This window comes from Bos grunniens, chromosome 8, assembly GCF_055505025.1.
Source record: "Bos grunniens cultivar Pamir isolate PY7600 chromosome 8, Bosgru_T2T1.0, whole genome shotgun sequence".
NCBI lineage: Eukaryota > Metazoa > Chordata > Mammalia > Artiodactyla > Bovidae > Bos > Bos grunniens.
The window spans coordinates 60313576-60333307 of NC_141172.1; the positions used below are offsets into that span (position 1 = coordinate 60313576).

General features: G+C 45.3%; 1 protein-coding gene across 4 annotated transcripts in view; it reads left to right on the forward strand.

The window, feature by feature from the left end:
• Positions 1-19732, forward strand: part of FRMPD1 (FERM and PDZ domain containing 1) — a 160078-nt gene that overhangs the window by 52241 nt on the left and 88105 nt on the right. The gene's annotated exons all lie outside the window — the stretch shown is intronic.

Below are 19732 nucleotides of genomic sequence, written 5' to 3' on the forward strand. Positions count from 1 at the left end.
CCTTTCCCCCTTCAGAGCTTTGGACCATCATAAAATATTTAAGGGCATAATGATTTGTTTTCAAAGTGGCTTGTAGATCAGGAAGCATTTCTGTTTGTGAGTCGGTTATTTTAGTAAAAACCTCAAATAGTTGTGTGGGGAAAAAATAATTCACTGATCTAAGGGTCCTAACATAGAGGCCAGCATCTCCTAGTTTCTAGTCTAAAGCCACAGACTAAGATGTTTTCCAATCAAGACAATTTGAAATCACTTATAGACCAGATATCCTTTGGTGGATGTTCAACATAGCTGTGATTGGAGAGGCCAACAGTTAGGCAAGTGCGTATTTTCCAGGACAAGTGAGTTCTGGTGCATCCACAGCAGAACAAACTCAAGGTGGCTAACTGTGACATCCTAGCAGTTGAACTTTGTCCTTTGCCCAGTCTCTTACCAACACCACCCACCCCCCATCTCCTGCTTGTGCTGCAATTAGTGACTCCCCAGTGTGTGGGTGAAATCCATTACTATGAAAGGATTCTTATGGAAGTGATTTTATTATTTGATTTCCTTCCTAGACTTCCCGGTTTTAAGTTTCAAGCTTTATGAAATCAGAGGACTAATGAGAGTGTGTTTTGGGACTGGAGCAGGAAAATGGCAGAATTGTGGCACATAAATCATAAATTTGCCTTTCCTGAACAATACTCTGTAATTGAAGCTAATTTGTTCAGAGCCTTCGATCTCTCAGATGCCTTCCAGTGCCACCAGTCTTTCCCCTCTTCATTTTTCAGTGGTTCAGCAAGAACTTTCTCAACTCATTCTGGAGGAAACAAAGAGGTAAAATACTGATGGGCTCTACCCTCAAGGAGCTCAGATTTTAGTGAGAAATAAAGAGAAATAGCACAGGGCATTCTGGGAGCTAAACCCTGGGACCTCTGGGAATGCCATGGGGAGTGAATTCTAACTGGGGAGACTGGGGACATGCACACCATGGAAAGTGGAAGGAAGAAGAGGATTCAACAGGTGGTGAAAAGTGGAAAGACCACTTTAGATCACAGCACTAGAATGAGCAAAGATACACAGGTAGGAAAGCACAGGGCCCAGACGAAGAACAGCAAGTCTGGTGGAAGCACAAGAGAGGGCAGAATGCCTCAGAGCAGAGGACAGTGGAAAGTGATTCAGAAGGCACTGACCCTGGGCTGGGATCCACACTGGTCTGGGGATGTTGGACCTCTGAGCCTCACTTTTCTCCTTTTTCAAAGGGGAATAATAATAATTCCAGACTCACAGGGTTAAATGAGGTCTTGTGTGTAAAAGTGTCTAACAGAGTGTTTGCGTACAATGAGTGTTTGATAAGTTAGTTCCTTTTAATAGCAGATTCATAGGCAAGTTCCCTAAATGTTGGAGTATGTAAATAGTACTTTTGTTTTAGCAATCTGTATTGTGTTAGAGGGCTTCCCTAATAGCTCAGTTGGTAAAGAATCCGCCTGCAATGCAGGAGACCTGGGTTCGTTCTGTGGGTTGGGAAGATCCCTTGGAGAAGGGAAAAGCTACCCACTCCAGTATACCGGCATGGAGAATTCCACGAACTGTATAATTCATGGGGTTGCAAAGAGTTGGACATGACTGAGAGACTTTCACTTTCACTTTTCGTTGTGTTAGAACCCCTCCACCAGGACGGAGTTCCTATGACAGTGTGATTTGTATTCAAGATGCCTCCTGATTGAAGGTGTGGGGGCTTTTTGTTCTTTGGAGGTTGCTTGGACCATAACTGACATCAACAGCAGCCAGTGACCTGCAAGTACTGTTCAGTGGTGGAAGGCTACAGAGGGATAAATTGGAAGATGGAATCTCTGCCTCCCACAAGCTTATCATTAGTGCTCAAGGACCTGGGTTTGGGGGACTTGACTGCCAGACACAGTTATAAATAGATCAGTCTTGTCCATATATACTGGGAACTGGGTGCCTGCTCTCATCTGCCTAGTGTAGGGAGGGGCATTTGTAGTAGCCAAGGAAGAAGAAGAGGACAGGGGGGTAAAGGACAGCATTGCAATACCTGGGTAGCGCCATGTAGCATCCAAAGCACTATCCTTCATTTGCTTATTCAATAGTTATTCATAGAACATTCTCTGTGCCAGAGAATTATTCTAGGTGCCCCAGGAATACACTGGAACAAAAGGCAAGATCCCTGCATTCCTGGAGTATATATTCTAGTTGGACAAACATAATAAACAAACAATACATAAATAAGATAATTGCAGGTGGTGCTAAGGGCTGGGAAGGAAATAAGCAGGGTAATGTGAGAGAAGGTGGGTAGTGGAGTGCTCCATTTGAGGGTGGGCAGGCAAGGCCTGTCTGAGCCATGGAGAGGCAGCGAGAGAGGGAGCCAGTCATGCCTGAAACTGAGAGAGGCAGCCCAGCTCTGGAAGAGGTGGGGTAACTGTAAAGAAGTGTGCAGACTCTGGGGCCACACCGCCTGGAGTCCTGGCCCCCTGACAACTAAATATATTCCACGGTCAGGTTATATATAGTCTTCTGGGTTTCTTCATCTATAAACTGGGGGTAATAATCCTACTTGATAGGGTTGCTTTGAGGATTACATGTGTTGTTATATTAGAATAGAGCCAGGGATGTAGCAAGCTTCCAGGCAGAGGGAACAGCAGATGCAAAGGCCTGGAGGTCTGAAGGAACTTGGTGGGTTCTAGGCCTAGATGGGCTGTCTGGACAGATGTCATCTTCACTGTTATTAAGGAGACTCTGGAGCAGGTTGTCTGCCCCTTGAATGTAAAACTATGTTTTTGGAGTTTTGGAAAGAGACACATCCAGCCAACCACCCTCTCACCTTCAGGACTGGGCCCCGGGGGTGTGGTGAGCTGCTGTTTCTGCTTTGGGATGTCTCACTGTAGACCCAGTTCTGCAGGTAAGGTGGAAGCTGGTCTGAGAGAACTGGCCACAATGAACTACAGAGGCTGGAGCCCTCAGGCATCCACGAGTCAGTCTGCTTTGGTGGACACAGTTCAAGTTCATTAAAGTTGTTGACAGTTCACTTAAAAAAAAAAACAAAAACCTTGTCTCTGCATCCCTTCCCTGTAGGCTCCTCCTTTCCTCTCTGTCCCTCCTTCACTTCTCTTTTCCCTTATCTCCTCTCTCTCTCTGCAACTCTGTAGAGTAATGCCCATGGAGGTACCCAGGGCACCCCCATAGATGTGCCCAGGGGAAGCTTGACTGGGGCTGAGCCTGTGGTGGCATCAAAGCTAGCCTTGCCTGCCTGCTGTGGGATCCCCGATGGCCAGCATTCCCCTCCCCCTCCAAGCCAGGAGCCGCACAGCAGGGGAGAATGATCATCTTGTTCCCTTGATCCCTCCGTCCTTAAATCTAATCACTCATCAAGTGATTTTTTTACTTCTAAAGTCTCTCTCAAACACATCCTCCTCCTTCCACTCTCTCTCTGAGTGTCAAACTTGTTTCTTCTAACATGTGGTCCAGAGGCCTTCAGTGGGTCCCTTGTATATGGGGAATGAAGTCCAGGGACCTCAGCCTAGCGGACACGATGGGCTGTCTTCATCCTGCCTCAGTCCCTCTTCTCCTTCACCCTGTCCTCCATGCATAATCCCTACCCCCCGCACCCAGGGCTAGGGCTTTGCTCATCCATCCATATGGCCCCTCTGCCTAGCATTCACCTCAGCCCTGGTGGTCTTGCCCTCGCCTGAAGGCCCAGCTCAAATCTGATTTGTCCTGGGAATTGTCTTCCTTATCCCCTTGTCCCAGGCAGGATCTTCATCTTCACCAGACCTCCCTTCTGCAGTTGGTACCTCTTATGAAGCAGCATCACTGTCAACCTTGAAGGATTCTGTGTGTGGCCGCTTGTGTATTTGGCCATGGCCTTGAGAAGTCCTTGGGAGGGTGGGCATAACCCCCCTCTTACCTCTACCCCACAGCCCTTCTCACAGAGCCCAGCCCTAGTGATGACTTTGCCATACTGGAGTAACAGAAACTAGTGATTTTATGAGTTCTGAAATGGTTTGAATCAGGCCAGAAACATGATGCTAATGCACAGGGGGTGTGGTCCTCAGCTAAATTCCCTTGTGACATTCAGATGCCTCAAAATGTAGGCCCTTCATTTGGTGAAGACTTGATGTAACCTCAGAGATGAGTCTGAGTTTAGCTTATTCAGTATGGCCTATATTATTAAATGGGCCTCCCTGGTAGCTTATTGGTAAAGAATCTACCTTCAATGCAGGAGATGCAGGTTCGATCCCTAAGTTGGGAAGATCCCCTGGAGAAGGAAATGGCAACCTGCTCCAGTTTTCTTACCTGGGAAATCCCATGGACAGAGGAACCTGGCAGTCTACAATCTACCGGTCACAAGCACATAAGTGTCAGACACAACTTAGTGACTAAACAACCCATTTTAATAAATATGCTATGTAAAATTTGAAATTTCAAGTTAGACAGACTTGGTAATAATTGTTCATATTGTAGAAGGATTCTGCCCTATACTCAAAGATTTGATGTGGGAAACTTTCAAATACCAAGCATGCCTGTGTACTTAATACCAATCAGTATATAAAGTTCTGATTTATGCAAAGCTGTTGTAGCTGTACTTCTACGATAGTCCAAGATACACACCAAACTTACCACACATTCATGGAAGCAGGGTAAAACAGTCTTACATTTATTTTGGTAACTACAGATTATATTATGCAGCTCTGCAAATGTAAGGATTTTTTACAAAGTTAACTCTCTGCTTGAAGGACCATGGGCAGCCTGATTTAGTGCCTGGCTGATCGATGTGAGGGCAGTAGCGTTATGTTCACTAAAGTGAAACAACATTTTCAGGGACCCACTTGATGTTTGGAGACCTTTTTGGCAGTGGTTAGAAATGGTTCAGGCTTCCAGTCATTTCATAAAGTGGCTGCTGAATGATGTGTGTGCTTAACACTGGTTCTTATGGAAAAAAGAAAAAAAAGAAGGAAAAACTCTAATTACAGGCTAGAAATGGTATGGTGGTAAATCTAAAAGTATGAAAGTGTGTTCTTTTGACCTCTCTTGAAGAATGATTGGAGAAGCTCAGCCTTTTCAGCAAAAGCGTAACATGGCAAACTGTCAAAATCCTGAACAGAAAGAGCTTCAGAGGAATTCATCCGGATGCAACAGTGCTTAGTTCTCTGAGACTTAGACTTAAGAGATGACAGATGTGCAGGCAGACGTGAAAGGCTGCACTTCCTGTTCTCTGAGTATCCAGAATGTAGGGTGTAGGCTAGAACTTGTAACATCCAGTGGTAACAATGCCATCCGCTGTCCCCGCCGGGGTCGACATGGTTAAACTTCTGGGCTACTGCTTCGTAGTTCAGTTTATTCCATATATATGATTCAGAAGGGTGCAAGAGGAAAAGCAGTTATCAAAATAAAGATGAGGGTGCCATTTGTTTGTTCTTATTGAAAGTAATTCAGTTGGTAGCTGGAGTCTGTGTTCTGTCTGGTTTTCACTGGAGAAGGGCATCAAGCCCAGGCTGTTCAGGGCTCCTCTGGGACTGGTGCACGTGCTGTTGGCCCCTGGCCAACTTACAGGTGATGTCTGTACAGAAGTATATATTTTTCCTCTTCCTTCCTCCTTGGGAATGTGGGACATTTTGAATATAGAAACAGGAAGAATTGATTGTTTTCTTTTTGGAGCTCATTCCTGGGTAGTGGCAATACTCAGTGCTTCACAAAAGCTGTGTAATAAGTTTTAGTGAGAGCGTTCCCTGTCTGTATGCCGAAAACCTAGATTCACACAGGATATTTTAGCCACAAGGCACAGACCTTCAAACAAAGTTGCCAACCCTGAAGAAGATCAAGTGTAGCCTTTGTTTGGCGCAGGAATTTCCCTAGCACACCCAGCCTCTGCGCACGGACCTGCCTGTCCCTGAGGCATTCCTAGTCCCTTGTCAGTTGGCTCTGATTATTAGAAGGTTCTTCATTATGCTGAACCCAGCTCTTCCTCCAGGCAACAGCTGCCCCATTGGCCTTGATTCTGCTCTTTGAAGCCCTGTACAAAAATCCATTTCTTTTCCCATGACAGCCTTTTTAGCCATTTGGACATTCAAAGACAGGGATAAGTTCCCAGAGTCTTTACTTCTTTAGTCAGAATGCCCCCAGTTTATCCAGTCCCCTGGAAAAGACAGAGCTGAGAATTGGACACAGCTGTGCAGGTGGGGTTCAGGAGCCTCACTTCAGAGTCTGTCCTTGTGTTAACATACCTGTGGCCCAGCTGGGCTCCCTGTGAGCCCGTTTTTCAGTCACTCAGTCGTGTCCGACTCTTGGTGATTTCATGGACTGCCACATGCTAGGCTTCCCTGTCCTTCACTGTCTCTTGGAGTTTGCTCCGATTCATGTCCATTGATTCCATGATACCATCCAACCATTTCATCCTCTGCTGTCCCCTTATCCTTCTGCCTTCAATCTTACCCAGCATCAGGGTCTTTTCAAATGAGTCAGCTGTTTGCATCAGGAGTTTTAGCTTCAGCATGTGTCCTTCCAATGAGTATTCAGGGTTGGTTTCCTTTAGGATTGACTGGTTTGATCTCCTTGCTGTCCAAGGGACTCTCAAGAGTCTTTTCCAGCACCACAGTTTGAACGCATCAATTCTTCAGTGCTCAGCCTTCCTTATGGTACAACTCTCACATCAGTACATGACTACTGGAAAAACCATAGCTTTGACTGGATGGACCTTTGTCACCAAAATGATGTCCTGCTTTTTAATACGCTGTCTAGGTTTGTCATACCTTTTCTTCCAAGGAGAAAATGTCTTTAATTTCATGGCTGCAGTCACAGTCCACAGTGAATTTGGAGCCCAAGAAAATAAAGTCTGTCACTGTTTCCATTTTTTTCCCCATCTATTTGCTGTGAAGTGATGGGACCAGATGCCATGATCTTAGTTTCTTGAATGTTGAGTTTTAAGCCTACTTTTTCACTCTCCTCTTTCACTTTCATCAAGAGGCTCTTTATCCTCTTTCCTTTCTGCCATAGGGTAGTGTCATCTGCTTATCTGAGGTTATTGATATTTCTCCTGCAGTCTTGCTTTCAGCTGTGCTTCATCCAGCCTAGCATTTTGCATGATGTGCTCTGCATATAGTTTGCTATCAGCTGCTTCTTCTGGGCTTTACATGGGCCACTGGGGACTGCATGCACGTTGGTGTCACAGAGACCAGGTGGGCCATGGAGGAGTGTCCCGGATCAGTGGCTGACACAGAGCGGCTCTGGGTGAGTCTGCCCCATCTCTATCTGGGACTCAGATCCCTCATCAGTCCCATCACTCCATTACTTTTTTCTGGCTGCTGTGACAAACCCCCACAACTTTGACTTAAAACAACAGGAATCTATTCTCTCAATAGTTGTGGAGACCAGAAGTCTGAAATCAGGGTGTCGGCAGGGCCATACTCCCTCTGGAGGCTCTAAGGAACCATTCTGTCTCTGCTTCTTCCAACTCCTGGTAGCTGCTGGCACTTACTGAGTTGTGGCTGCTTCACTCCAGTTTCTGCTTCCTTAGTCACATTGTCTCCTTCTCTTCCATCCATCAAATCTCCCTTTGCCTCACTTTTATAGAGACATGCGTGCGTGCTAAGTCATTTCAGTCTTGTCTGATTCTTTGCGACCCTGTAGACTGTGGCCCACCAGTCTCCTCTGTCCATGGGATTCTCCAGGCAAGAATACTGGAGTGGGTTGCCATGCCCTACTCCAGGGGATCTTTGCAACCCAGGGATCGAACTCACCTCTCTTATGTCTCCTGTATTGGCAGGCAGTTCTTTACCACTAGTGCCACCTGGAAAGCCCGATAGATTAAAGGCCAACCTGAATAATCCAGGATAAGATCCTTAACTTAATGCAGTGACCCTGTTTCCAAGTCAGCTAACATTTTCAGTTTCTTGGGATTAAAGCGTGAACATTTTTTTTTTTTAGTGGGCCTTTGTCTACTTTTTTTGCTTTTTTTTTAACTCTACTTTTTCTACTTATGTGACTATCCTTCTTCTTCTTCTTTTTGCATTTTTAAGCTGTATTTTATAGATGAAGGAACTAAGTGTCAGGGAAATTGCCTAAGCTAAGACCTCTCCACTAATACGAGGTGGAGCTGGGGTCAAATTCAGTTCTCCTGACACCTCTCATGACTGTTCGTTCTCTCAATTATATTTGGACCCAGCTCTCCAGGTCAGCCTTGAGTCTTCATTCTGCATGTTTCATGTCTCTTCCTTCAGCATCACGGCTGCTACTCTGAGGGTGCTGAGCCTGCTCTAATCCACTCCACCATAGATGTAGGAGGGGCTCACGGATTAGGCTGCCAGGGAAAATGCAGGTGTTTCTAGTCCACCTGTCATCTTTAGGCATGCTCTGGCTGATCAGGGGGAGTTTTTATCAATGTAAAGGAGAAGCTGTGTCTATTAAAATATTCATTACCAGGTCTTAGACTTAGGGGAGATCCCACAATGAACATGCTCTGGGTAGAGAAGGGACATGTAGAGGAAGACTTAATGTCCTTGAATTTCCCCTCTAATTTAGTCCAAGTTTGACTCACTGAACTCGAGGGAAATTATTTATATTGTCAGTGCCCAAGTTCATGTCTCTTTCTATCAGTGATGAGGCAATGGTGCTTTGCAGCGCTGAACGCACATTGCAGTGTGATCTTGCCCTTCAGCTAGCTGAAGTTCACAGTCCTTTAAGTGGGGTCTTCCATCTGCTGCTGGCTAATGAGCTCTCCAAATGCAATGCACAGCAAAATATGCTTCCCTGCCCCTCCAAAAGTGCGTGCACCACTTCGTTTGCACTTGACATTCCAGAGTACCAGAGAGGCCTAGGGCAAGCAGGAGTGTTGGGTCTGTTGAGGCAGGTGGGGGAGCTGAGAAGAAGCAGAGGGAAGGGAGCGGCTGGGAGGACCTGGCACCGAGCAGTGCCAGGCTCTCTGCTTGTGGCCATCACTGCTGATCTAGGATTACGGCTCACACCTGCCCAGAGCGGCCTCCTGGACCGCTGCTCCACTCAGTTCAATATGCTTTGCTAAGAAAGGCCTGTGTGGGGAAGGGGACAGGAGGGTTCAGGAGGGGAGTGGAGACAGGTGAATCAGATGGCTCTTGCCCAGCCTGGAGGAAGTCAGTGTGGGGCAAAGTGCTGCATGTTACAGAGACTAACAGGAGCCCAGCAGAGGGCTGGCCATGCCTCGGGTGACGGCTGGGAAGGCTTTGAGGAGGGACTGGCATTTGAACTGAGCCCTCAGGGGAAAGGCAGATAGAGCAGTCCACCCAAAGGTGCCCTCAGTTGTGTCCCCACCAGGACCCTAGATTGCCCCCTTCCTGGTCATCCCACTGGACATGACCTGGATAAACCTCAGGTCTGAAAGGGACCTTCAGTTCAGTTCAGTTCAGTCGCTCAGCCGTGTCCGACTCTTTGTGACCCCACGGACTGCAGCACGCCAGGCCTCCCTGTCCATCACCAACTCCTGGAGTTTACCCAAACTCATGTCCATTTACTTGGTGATGCCATCCAACCATTTCAATGTCCAGTAAAGCAGATATTCCACTTTACGGCTTGGAGCCCTAAGGGCAGAAGAGGGGGAGCATGTCAGAGATTTCTACTCAATTTATTTGCTGGATGTAAAGAACATCAACTTCCCATTTTGACAAGACTTGTTTGGTGTAGCCGCTTGAAAATATCCCCACATCAAAGTGTCCTGCGTTGTCTGGGAGGTCTCTTCCAAGCTAGGAGAGCCCTCCTCCCCAACTCTGTCATCCCTCCTGGATAACACTCCCTGGGATCTGTGGTCATGGGATGTTTCCATGTAACCTGCCCCACTTGACTGTGAGCTTCTCCCAGGTAGGGACAAGCCTGGTTCAATCTAAAGCCAAAAAGAGGCCTGGTCCTGGGCAGAGGCTTGTCATACAGTGTTGACTGATGAAACCAAGGGCTATGGTTCTGATGACTGCCTTGCTTGCATCTGGCTCCCAGCTGCCCCATTGCTTTTAAGTCATCAGTGCTATCCTCTAAGTCGAGGGCAAATACGGGCCTCTTGTTTCTCTGTCTTATACCTGTTTCTGCAGTGGGTCTAGCCTGTCAGCCAAGTGCTCGTGAAGGGTGGTGCCTGCTCTCTGCCTTTTCAGAGGGTGGGGAGGCTGCAGACCTAACATTCAGCATCTGGAGCTGCTGCCTGTCACCCTGAGATATGGCCAGGGCTACCTGTGACCTCACGCAGTAGCAAGCACCTGGGCTTTGGCTTCAGTCAGACCCAGGTCTACTAGCTGTGTAAACTGAGACACATAATTTACTTGTTTATTTAATTGATTATCTGTGAGTGTTAAGCTTATAGAAGACACAGAGAGGACAGGATTGCTGTTTTCTACCTGTATGTGGTTAAATATTCAATAAGAGTCAATTTCCTTTTTATATTATCTGAAGGGCTGTCATGGAGAAGAAAGATAAAGCTTGTTCTCTGTGTTAGAGGCTGTCCAAAACCAAAGTTAGTTATCCCCCAGTTTGTCATCCTTTCTAAGTTCCATCGAACCCCTCAGCCTCCTAATTTCTCAAGCATTGCTAACATCTTTGATTTCTTTCTCTCTTCCACCTGCTAATTACCACCAGCTCTCTGTGTATTTGGAGAAGCTGTTTCCCATGTCTGAGCCTCTGTTTCCTATATGTCTATGTTAGTCACTGAGTCATGTCTGACTCTTTGCAACCCTGTGGACTGTAGACCGCCAGGCTCCTCTGTCCTTGGAATTATCCAGGCAGGAACACTGGAGTGGGTTGCCATTCCCTTCTACTGCGAATCTTCCTGACGCAGGGATCAAACCTGGGTCTCCTGCATTGCAGGTGGATTCTTTACTGAGACACAAGGGAAGCCCATATGTGGACTAGATTATTTCTAGGGTCCTTTCCAGCCCTCCAGTGCCACACAGCCATGGACTTGGAGGAGATATCCCACTTCCAAGGGTAGAGAAGCCCCAGAAAGATGGTAGGAGCTATGAAATTGCATTTAGAATCAAACCCCATACCTGCCAGAGCTGCTCAGAGGGCGCAAATAAACCTTGTACACACCAGGACCCACAGAGACTGACACAAAACTGTGTTTGAGTGTCTGCTGCAGAGGTACAGGTCAGCAGTGGACTGCTGCAGGGGCAGGGCATCTGGGTGCAGTAGACCTGGGTATGGCATAAGCCCTCTTGGAGGAGGTCACCATTAACCCCACCATACAGCTACCAGGGCTTACACAGAACTGGGGAAACAGACTCTTGGAGGGCACAAACAAAACCTTGTGTGCACCAGGACCCAGGAGAAAGGAGCAGTGACCTCACAAGAGACTGACCCAGACTTGCCTGTAAGTGTCCAGGAGTCTCAGGTGGAGGTGTGGGTCAGTGGTGGCCTGCTGCAGGGTTGGGGGCACTGAGTGTAGCAGTGCATGCATGGGACCTTTTGAAGAATGAAACCATTATCTTCATTGCCTCCACCATAGTTTGGCCTCAGGTCAAACAACAGGGAGGGAACACAGCCCTGCCCATCAACAGAAAGTTGGATTAAAGATTTACTGAGCATGGTCCCACCCATCAGAACAAGACCCAGTTTCCCCCTCAGTCAGTCTCTCCCATCAGGAAGCTTCCATAAGCCTCTTATCCTTCTCCATCAGAGGGCAGACAGAATGAAAACCACAGTCACAGAAAACTAACCAACCTGATCACATGGACCACAGCCTTGTCTAACTCAATGAAACCTAGAGCCATGCCGTGTAGGGCCACCCAAGACGGACAGGCCATGGTGGAGAGTTCTGACAAAACATCATGCACTGGAGAAGGGAATGGCAAACCATTTCAGTATTCTTGCCTTGAGAACCCCATGAACAGTATGAAAGGCAAAAAGATAGGACACTGAAAGATGAACTCCCCAGGTCAGTAGGTGCCCAATATGCTACTGGAGATCAGTGGAGAAATAACTCCAGAAAGAATGAAGGGACGGAGAACACCCAGTTGTGGTGATGTGACTGGTGCTGGAGGTAAAGTCTGATGCTGTAAAGAGTGATATTTCATAGGAATCTGGAATGTTAGCTCCATGAATCAAGGCCAGTTGGAAGTGGTCAAACAGGAGATGGCAAGAGTGAACATCAACATTTTAGGAATGAGAGAACTAAAATGAACTGGAATGGGTGAATTTAACTCATATGACCATTATATCTACTACTGTGGCCAAGAAACGCTTAGAAGAAATGGAGTAGCCATCATAGTCAACAAAAGAGTCAGAAATGCAGTACTTGGATGCAGTCTCAAAAATGACAGAATGATCTCTGTTCATTTTCAAGGCAGACTATTCAGTATCACAGTAATCCAAGTCCATGCCCCAACCAGTAATGCTGAAGAAGCTGAAGTTGAATGATTCTATGAAGACCTACAAGACCTTCTAGAACTAACACCCAAAAAAGATGTCCTTTTCATTTTAGGGTTCTGGAATACAAAAGTAGGAAGTCAAGAGATACCTGGAGTAACAGGCAAATTTGGCCTTGGAGTACAAAACGAAGCAGGTCAAAGGCTAATAGAGTTTTGCCAAGACAATACACTGGTCACAGCAAATACCCTCTTCCAACAACCCAAGAGAAGACTCTACACATGGACATCACCAGATGATCAATACTGAAATCAGATTGATTATATTCTTTGCAGCCAAAGATGGAGAAGCTCTATACAGTCAGCAAAAACAAGACTGGGAGCTGACTGTGGCTCAAGTCATGAACTCCTTATTGCCAAATTCAGACTTAAATTGAAGAAAGTAGGGAAAACCACTAGACCATTCAGGTATGACCTAAATCAAATCCCTTACGATTATATGGTAGATGTGACAAATAGATTCAAGGGATTAGATCTTATAGACAGATTACCTAAAGAACTATGAATGGAGGTTCATGACATTGTACAGGAGGCAGTAATCAAGACCTTCCCCAAGAAAAAGAAATGCAAAATAGCAAAATGGTTGTCTGAGGAGGCCTTACATATAGCTGTGAAAAGAAGGGAAGTGAAAGGCAAAGGGGAAAAGGAAAGATATACCCATTTGAATGCAGAGTTCCAAAGAATAGCAAGGAGAGATAAGAAAGCCTTCCTCAGTGATCAATGCAAAGAAATAGAGGAAAACAACAGAATAGGAAAGACTAGAGATCTCTTCAAGAAAATTAGAGATACCAAGGGAACATTTCATGCAAAGATGGGCTTGATAAAGGACAGAAATGGTATGGACCTAACAGAAGCAGAAGATATTAAGAAGAGGTGGCAAGAATACACAGAAGAACTATACAAAAAAGATCTTCATGACCCATATAACCACAATGGTGTGATCACTGACCTAGAGCCAGACATCCTGGAATGTGAAGTCAAGTGGGCCTTAGGAAGCATCACTATCAACAAAGCTAGTAGAGGTGATGGAATTCCAGTTGAGCTATTTCAAATCCTAAAAGATAATGCTGTGAAAGTGCTGCACTCAATATGCCAGCAAATTTGGAAAACTCATCAGTGGCCACTGGACTGTAAGAGGTCCATTTTTATTCCAATCCCAAAGAAAGGCAATGCCAAAGAATGCTTAAACCACCACACAATTGCACTCATCTCATGCGCTAGCAAAGTCATGCTCAAAATTCTCCAAGCTAGGCTTCAACAGTATATGAACCACAAACTTCCAGATTTCAAACTGGATTTAGAAGAGGCAGGGGAACCAGAGATCAGATTGCTAACATCTGTTGGATCATCAAAAAAGCAAGAGAGTTCCAGAAAAACATCTACTTCTGCTTTGTTGACTACACCAAAGCCTTTGACTATGTGGATCACAACAAACTGGAAAATTCTTCAAGAGATGGGAATACCTGACCACCTGACCTGCCTCTTGAGAAATCTGTATGCAGGTCAAGAAGCTACAGTTAGAACTGCACATAGAACAACAGACTGGTTCTAAACCGGGAAAGGAGTACGTCAAGGCTGTATTGTCACCCTGCTTATTTAACTTATATGCAGAGTACATCATGAGAAATGCTGGGCTGGATGAAGCACAAGCTGGAATCAAGATTGCAGGGAGAAATATTGATAACCTCAGATATGCAGATGATAGCACCCTTATGGCAGAAAGTGAAGAAGAACTAAAGAGCCTCTTGATGAAAGTGAAACAGGAGAGTGAAAAAGCTGGCTTATAATTTAACATTCAGAAAACTAAGATCATGGCATCTGGTCCCATCACTTCATGGAAATAGATGGGGAAACAATGAAAACAGTGGCTGACTTTATTTTGGGGGGCTCCAAAATCACTGCAGATGGTGACTGCATCCATGAAATTAAGAGGCTTGCTCCTTGGAAGAAAAGTAATGACCAACCTAGACAGCGTATTAAAAAGCAAAGACACTACTTTGCCAACAAAGTTCTGTCTAGACAAAGCTATGGTTTTTCCAGTGGTCATGTATGGATGTGAGAGTTGGACTATAAAGAAAGCTGAGTGCCAAAGAACTGATACTTTTGACCTGTAGTGTTGGAGAAGACTCTTGAGAGTCCCTGGACTGCAAGGAGATCCAACCAATCCATCCTAAAGGAGATCAGTCCTGGGTATTCATTGGAAGGACTGATGCTGAAGCTGAAAACTCCAATACTTTGGCTACCTGATGTGAAGAACTGACTCATTGAAAAAGACCCTGATGCTGGGAAAGATGGAGGAGAAGGAACAACAGAGGATGAGATGGATGGATGGTATCACTGACACTATGGACATGAGTTTGAGTAACCTCCAAAGGTTGGTGTTGGAGAGGGAAGTCTGACGTGCTGCAGTCCATGGGGTTGGAAAGAGTCGAACTTGACTGAGTGACTGAACTGAACTGAACTTCCAGCCCTAGCATGACATTTTATTTTACGACATTGATGGATCATCTACTGTGTGGAGGGTGATGTTCCAGGCCTCAGGGCACATAGGGATTGAAAAACAGTCATCTGACTTTAGAGGTCACAGCCTACTGTGGGGACAGACAGGCAAAGCAGTGTGATGAATGCTGTAGTAGGAAATGAATCCAGAGCTCGGGCGGGTGGGGGTGGGGGGATCCAAACCAGAACAGAAAGAGACCAGCTACTTGAGGGACATATGGGCTCTTTGCCCTTAGGGAAGAATTATCTAGGAATGTTGCCTGCTTGAGTGATGAAGACTGGTTCCTCCCAGGTGGCCTTAGGATTTTAACTTTTTATTGGAATTATCAGTATGGAATATCTCAGCAGAGAGGGCAGGTAGTAGAGGCCTTCTTTTCTCTCTTTTCTTCTTGCCTCCATGCAAAGAAAAAAATCCAGACCTCCAAACTACACTGACCTTTATGCACAGAAGTTTCTAGGATATATGGCATAGTTTAACAAGTACCATTTGTGTGACTGAGAAGCGTCTAAGTCGATGCAGAAATGCAGGCCTAAAGAGAATTAATCCATCTTTTGCTGTGATTGTGTTCAGTAGCTAATTTTCAAAGTTTCCATTTTCCCAGCTGTCTGGATGATAGTTAGATGCATACATGTGCACTCTCATCCCTTTTCTTGTATTTATTCTGCCCAATTTAATTCGGTTACATTCTATAAGCATTTACCAATTATAAGTTAAGCCCCATGTTGAGAGGCTATGGGTACAAGAGAATATATCACCATCCAGAGGTTTCTCTCTAGCTGGCCTGGTAAGACTTATAGTTAGGGATCAGCAGAACAGAGCCATCTATTCACTGGGGGTTGCTGAGGAGATTGGTGTGAGGCCAGGATTCCTGCCCCCAAAAGAGAGGTATACAGAGATGGATGGTGTGGATGGGTCTTAAGAAGGACTTTGGAGGAGTCTGTCTGCAGGGCAGGGAGTACAAGCAGAGTTGAGATGCAGGGAAGAGAGCAGTTCAGCAGGTGAATTCAGCAGGAGCTAACTTTTCAAAATCGTTCTCAGCCCCTCATTCACATGCCTTGTTAATGAAAACATTCTTTCAACACCTGACTCTTTAGCATGCCTCAGGACCTTTGCTAATGCTATTCCCTTTGCCTAGCCTGCTCTTTCCCCTTCACCTGCCAATGAAACTATGAGTTATCTTTCAGTTCAAGTGTACTTCTGCTTTTGGGGCCTCATTGACTTCCCTTCTCCCGGCTTCTTATAGTGTTTCATTTATATTAATACTTTAGCACCTGGAGCATTACAGACCCCCAAGAGATGGCAGGTGAATAGATGGCTGAGTGAATAAATGACTGATTATGGGGTTTTTAGTCTGGCGTACTTCAAGAACTGTGAAATGTTTGTTGAGAAAGGAGTGAAGGGCACCAAGATGAAAATGTGGGTGGCAGGTGCTGAGCAGGGGGACCCTGGGGCTGCTCTTGGATGTGGGGTGGCAGAAATACCTTTTGGAGAGGGGATTGGACTTTGGCTTTCTGATGAATAGAAGTACACAGTTAAAAAAAGTTCTCTGCAAAAATACTGTAGACATAAAACATTTGGAGAAAAGTCTGCCTCCAGAGTATTCAAAGGACTACAGATAAAAGCAGCAACACCCCCTTTATAAATCTACTAAATTAAGGATCAGTGAGCAACTGGAGGAAGTAGCTCTGGTACTGCCGGGAAGAGAGCCTGGGATAACCTTTCTGGAGGCCTTCTGCCTGCATCTAAAGCCGTATAAACTTACCCAGGGTTTCACCCAGCAGTGCCGCTTCTGGGAATTTATCCTAAGAGAATAACTGGAGACATATCATGCAAAGATATTTATCTCAACATTATTTGGAATACAGACATTGACAAGATAAACCAAATGTCCAGCACTAGAGGATTAGCTTTATAAGTGGCACTCCTCCCTATAAGGCATAAAAAATAATACTGTAGAATAATAGACATACACATGTATATAGAATATTGTTCTAAGTGGAAAATCAGAGTACAAACCAGTAGGTACAGTAAGTTCCCAATTATGTCGAAAATGTACATTTTCACACAAAAAGGCTGGAAGGGTAATTCGCAACTTGTAGATTACAGTGGGGGCTTCCTTGGTAGCTCAGCTGGTAAAGAATCTGCCTGCAATGCAGGAGAGCCTGGTTTGATTCCTGGATTGGGAAGTTCCCCTAGAGAAAGGATAGGCTACTAACTCCAGTATTCTTGGGCTTCCATGGTGACTCAGATGGTAAAGAACGTGCTGACAAAACGGGAGACCTGGATTCAATGCCTGGGTTGGGAAGATCCCCTGGAGTAGGTTTTGGCAATCCAGTCCAGTATTCTTGCCTGGAGAATCCCATGGACAGAGGAGCCTGGTAGGCTAAAGTCCATGGGGTTGCAGAGTCAGACAAAACTAAGCGACTAAGCACAGCACAGATGACAGTGGATAATTTTTATTCTTTCCAAATAAGAAAAAGTTTAAAATTTTCTACCAGACACAGGTATCACTTTAATTATCAGAAGCGGGGAAAACGACTGTTATTTAAGAAGAAGAGAGAAGCTTTTGGAGAGCATTGTTCGAACTTCAGTGGGTTGAAAGCAAGCTGGGCACATCGTTTATCTTGCAAATTCCTGACAGGTAGTGTTTTCATAAGGGAGAGTGGTCTTAGGTCCATTTGTGAGAGTGTATTTATAGAAGTGAGAGCTTTGGGGGAAGGAAATAGATTGATTTTTTTTTCCCCTTGAACTTTTTAAATTGTTTCCACTCCATTTGTAATTGAGCCCAGGCAGCTATTCTTATTTCTTCCTTTCTGGACACTGCATGAGATCTAAAAATGTTAACTGGCTTAGGATGTGGGTTTTGCTTAAAATGATCCCCTTAAAGTCTCCACTAGACTTTCTCTCATGCTTAAAAGAGGGGGTCCCAAGAAAAGCTGCCTTTTGCATGTATTTTGCCCCCTTATCTTTGGGTAACTCTGGATATTCCCAATAACCAAGTTGGGAACCACCTTTGCCTTACTGTGATCATGGGTGCCATCAGCCATGGGTCAGGGACTCAGGAGGAGGTACCTGTGCTGGGTGCTGTTTGTTAGGAAGGTTTATTTAAAGGCCAGTCTGGCATCACTGTATCCTGTGGACGTAACATTAGTCTGCAGAAAAGGAGATCAGAGCTGGGTAGAGTCTCTTTAAATATTAATTGGAGTGATGCCTTTTGCCACACATCTCCAAAGAGCTTTGAGCATTTCACAGACATTACCTCATCATTAATTTTTGTGGTGTTCTTGAGTGAGAAGCTGATGGTAGGTACTACGGTCTCCATTTGGGGCAGAATATATAGCATATTTTTGTTTATTTATTTATTTTGGCCATGCTACATGCATGCAGGATCTTAATTCCCTGACCAGGAATCGAACCCATGCCCCCTGCAGTGGAAGCCCTGCTGGGAAAGTCCCAAGCATATATTTTAAATAGTTAAAATGTCCAGTACTGGACAAACTCCTAAGCACTTATTAGGAGTTGTCCTAACTAGATATCAGTTGATTAAAAAAAAATAGAAGCTTTTGTTTGTTTGTTTGTTTTTGGTGTCTTTATTCACAATCCTCCTGCGTCTTCCGTGGATTAAGTTGCCTTCACTGCTTTTTGTTTCACCAACGTTTATTGAGTGCCTACTGTGAACAAGGTACAGTGCTGTGTACTATGGCTAGCAGTGAAGTTTAACCTCCTTAATCCCACACTGAAGGCCTTTGATGAGATGGCTTATACCTGCCTATGTACCCTAAAGCCCTCCATCCTACTTCACATACCATTTGAACCTCACATCCCTCTTGCTGAGCTGGTCTTCAGGATAGCCCTGTGCCTAGCATCTCCCTTCTTCTCCAGCCACTGTCCCCAGTGCCCTCCTGTCTTTCACAGTCTGGTCACCTCCTCCACTGAACCTGCCCTACTATCAGCCTACTGTTTCCACAGCTGTATGTCATCTCCCATCATCAAACCCAGGCTTTCTACCAGCCTCTTTGTTGTGGTCCTTACTAATTTTTACTTTGTATTTTAGTGATTTATGCACACTCTTGATGATATTTCAAGATTCCTAACTGCAGGGAGAGTCCATTTCATCTTTCTATCTCTCTCTGTGACTTGTTCATGTTAGATGTGCAAGTATTTGTTGTATAATGGAATGAAATGGGTGTAATTTCAGGCCAGAGTTCACCAGTTTGTGCAGGGTCCTGCAGGGTACAGAAGACAGAGATCATTGATAGAACCCTGCTTGGCCTGAGCCCTCCTTTGATCCTAATCACTGAGGCCCCTCGCTGCCTACAGACCTATTCTGTCCTCTCATTGCACTCACACCATTTTTCAGCTAATATATATATATTAAAAATAATTCCTTTCTCACGGCCTTCTAGGAAGACACACAAAGAGACAGTTGGAGTGGTTTTAAAAAGGTTACCTCTGTGCTTATTTCTTTCTTGACCTCTGTTGTACAGATCATTCACACTGCCTGGGACCCTAGAACTTCAAAGGTCTTCATCCAGAGCATCTCTGTTCATGAGCTGGCATGGGGGCTGGTATCATCTCGTGCTCCACCTGTGGCAGGCTGTTGAAGCTGGGCAGGTTATTTAATCTTCCCATGGCATCATTTCCCCATCTGTTAAGGGGGGATAATGTGCTTGAGGGTGACCTCCCTCCCTGGGATGCTGTGAGGCTTATCGACTTATTGCTGTTGCTATTAACTTGAACGGAAGATGGCTGGGCAGAAACAGTGAGAGACCAGGCACAGAATAAATTCTCCAGCCATCAGATGGATGCCTCATGAGACCTCAGACATCACCTTCTGTGTTGCCCTTGGCACAGAGGAGGCCAG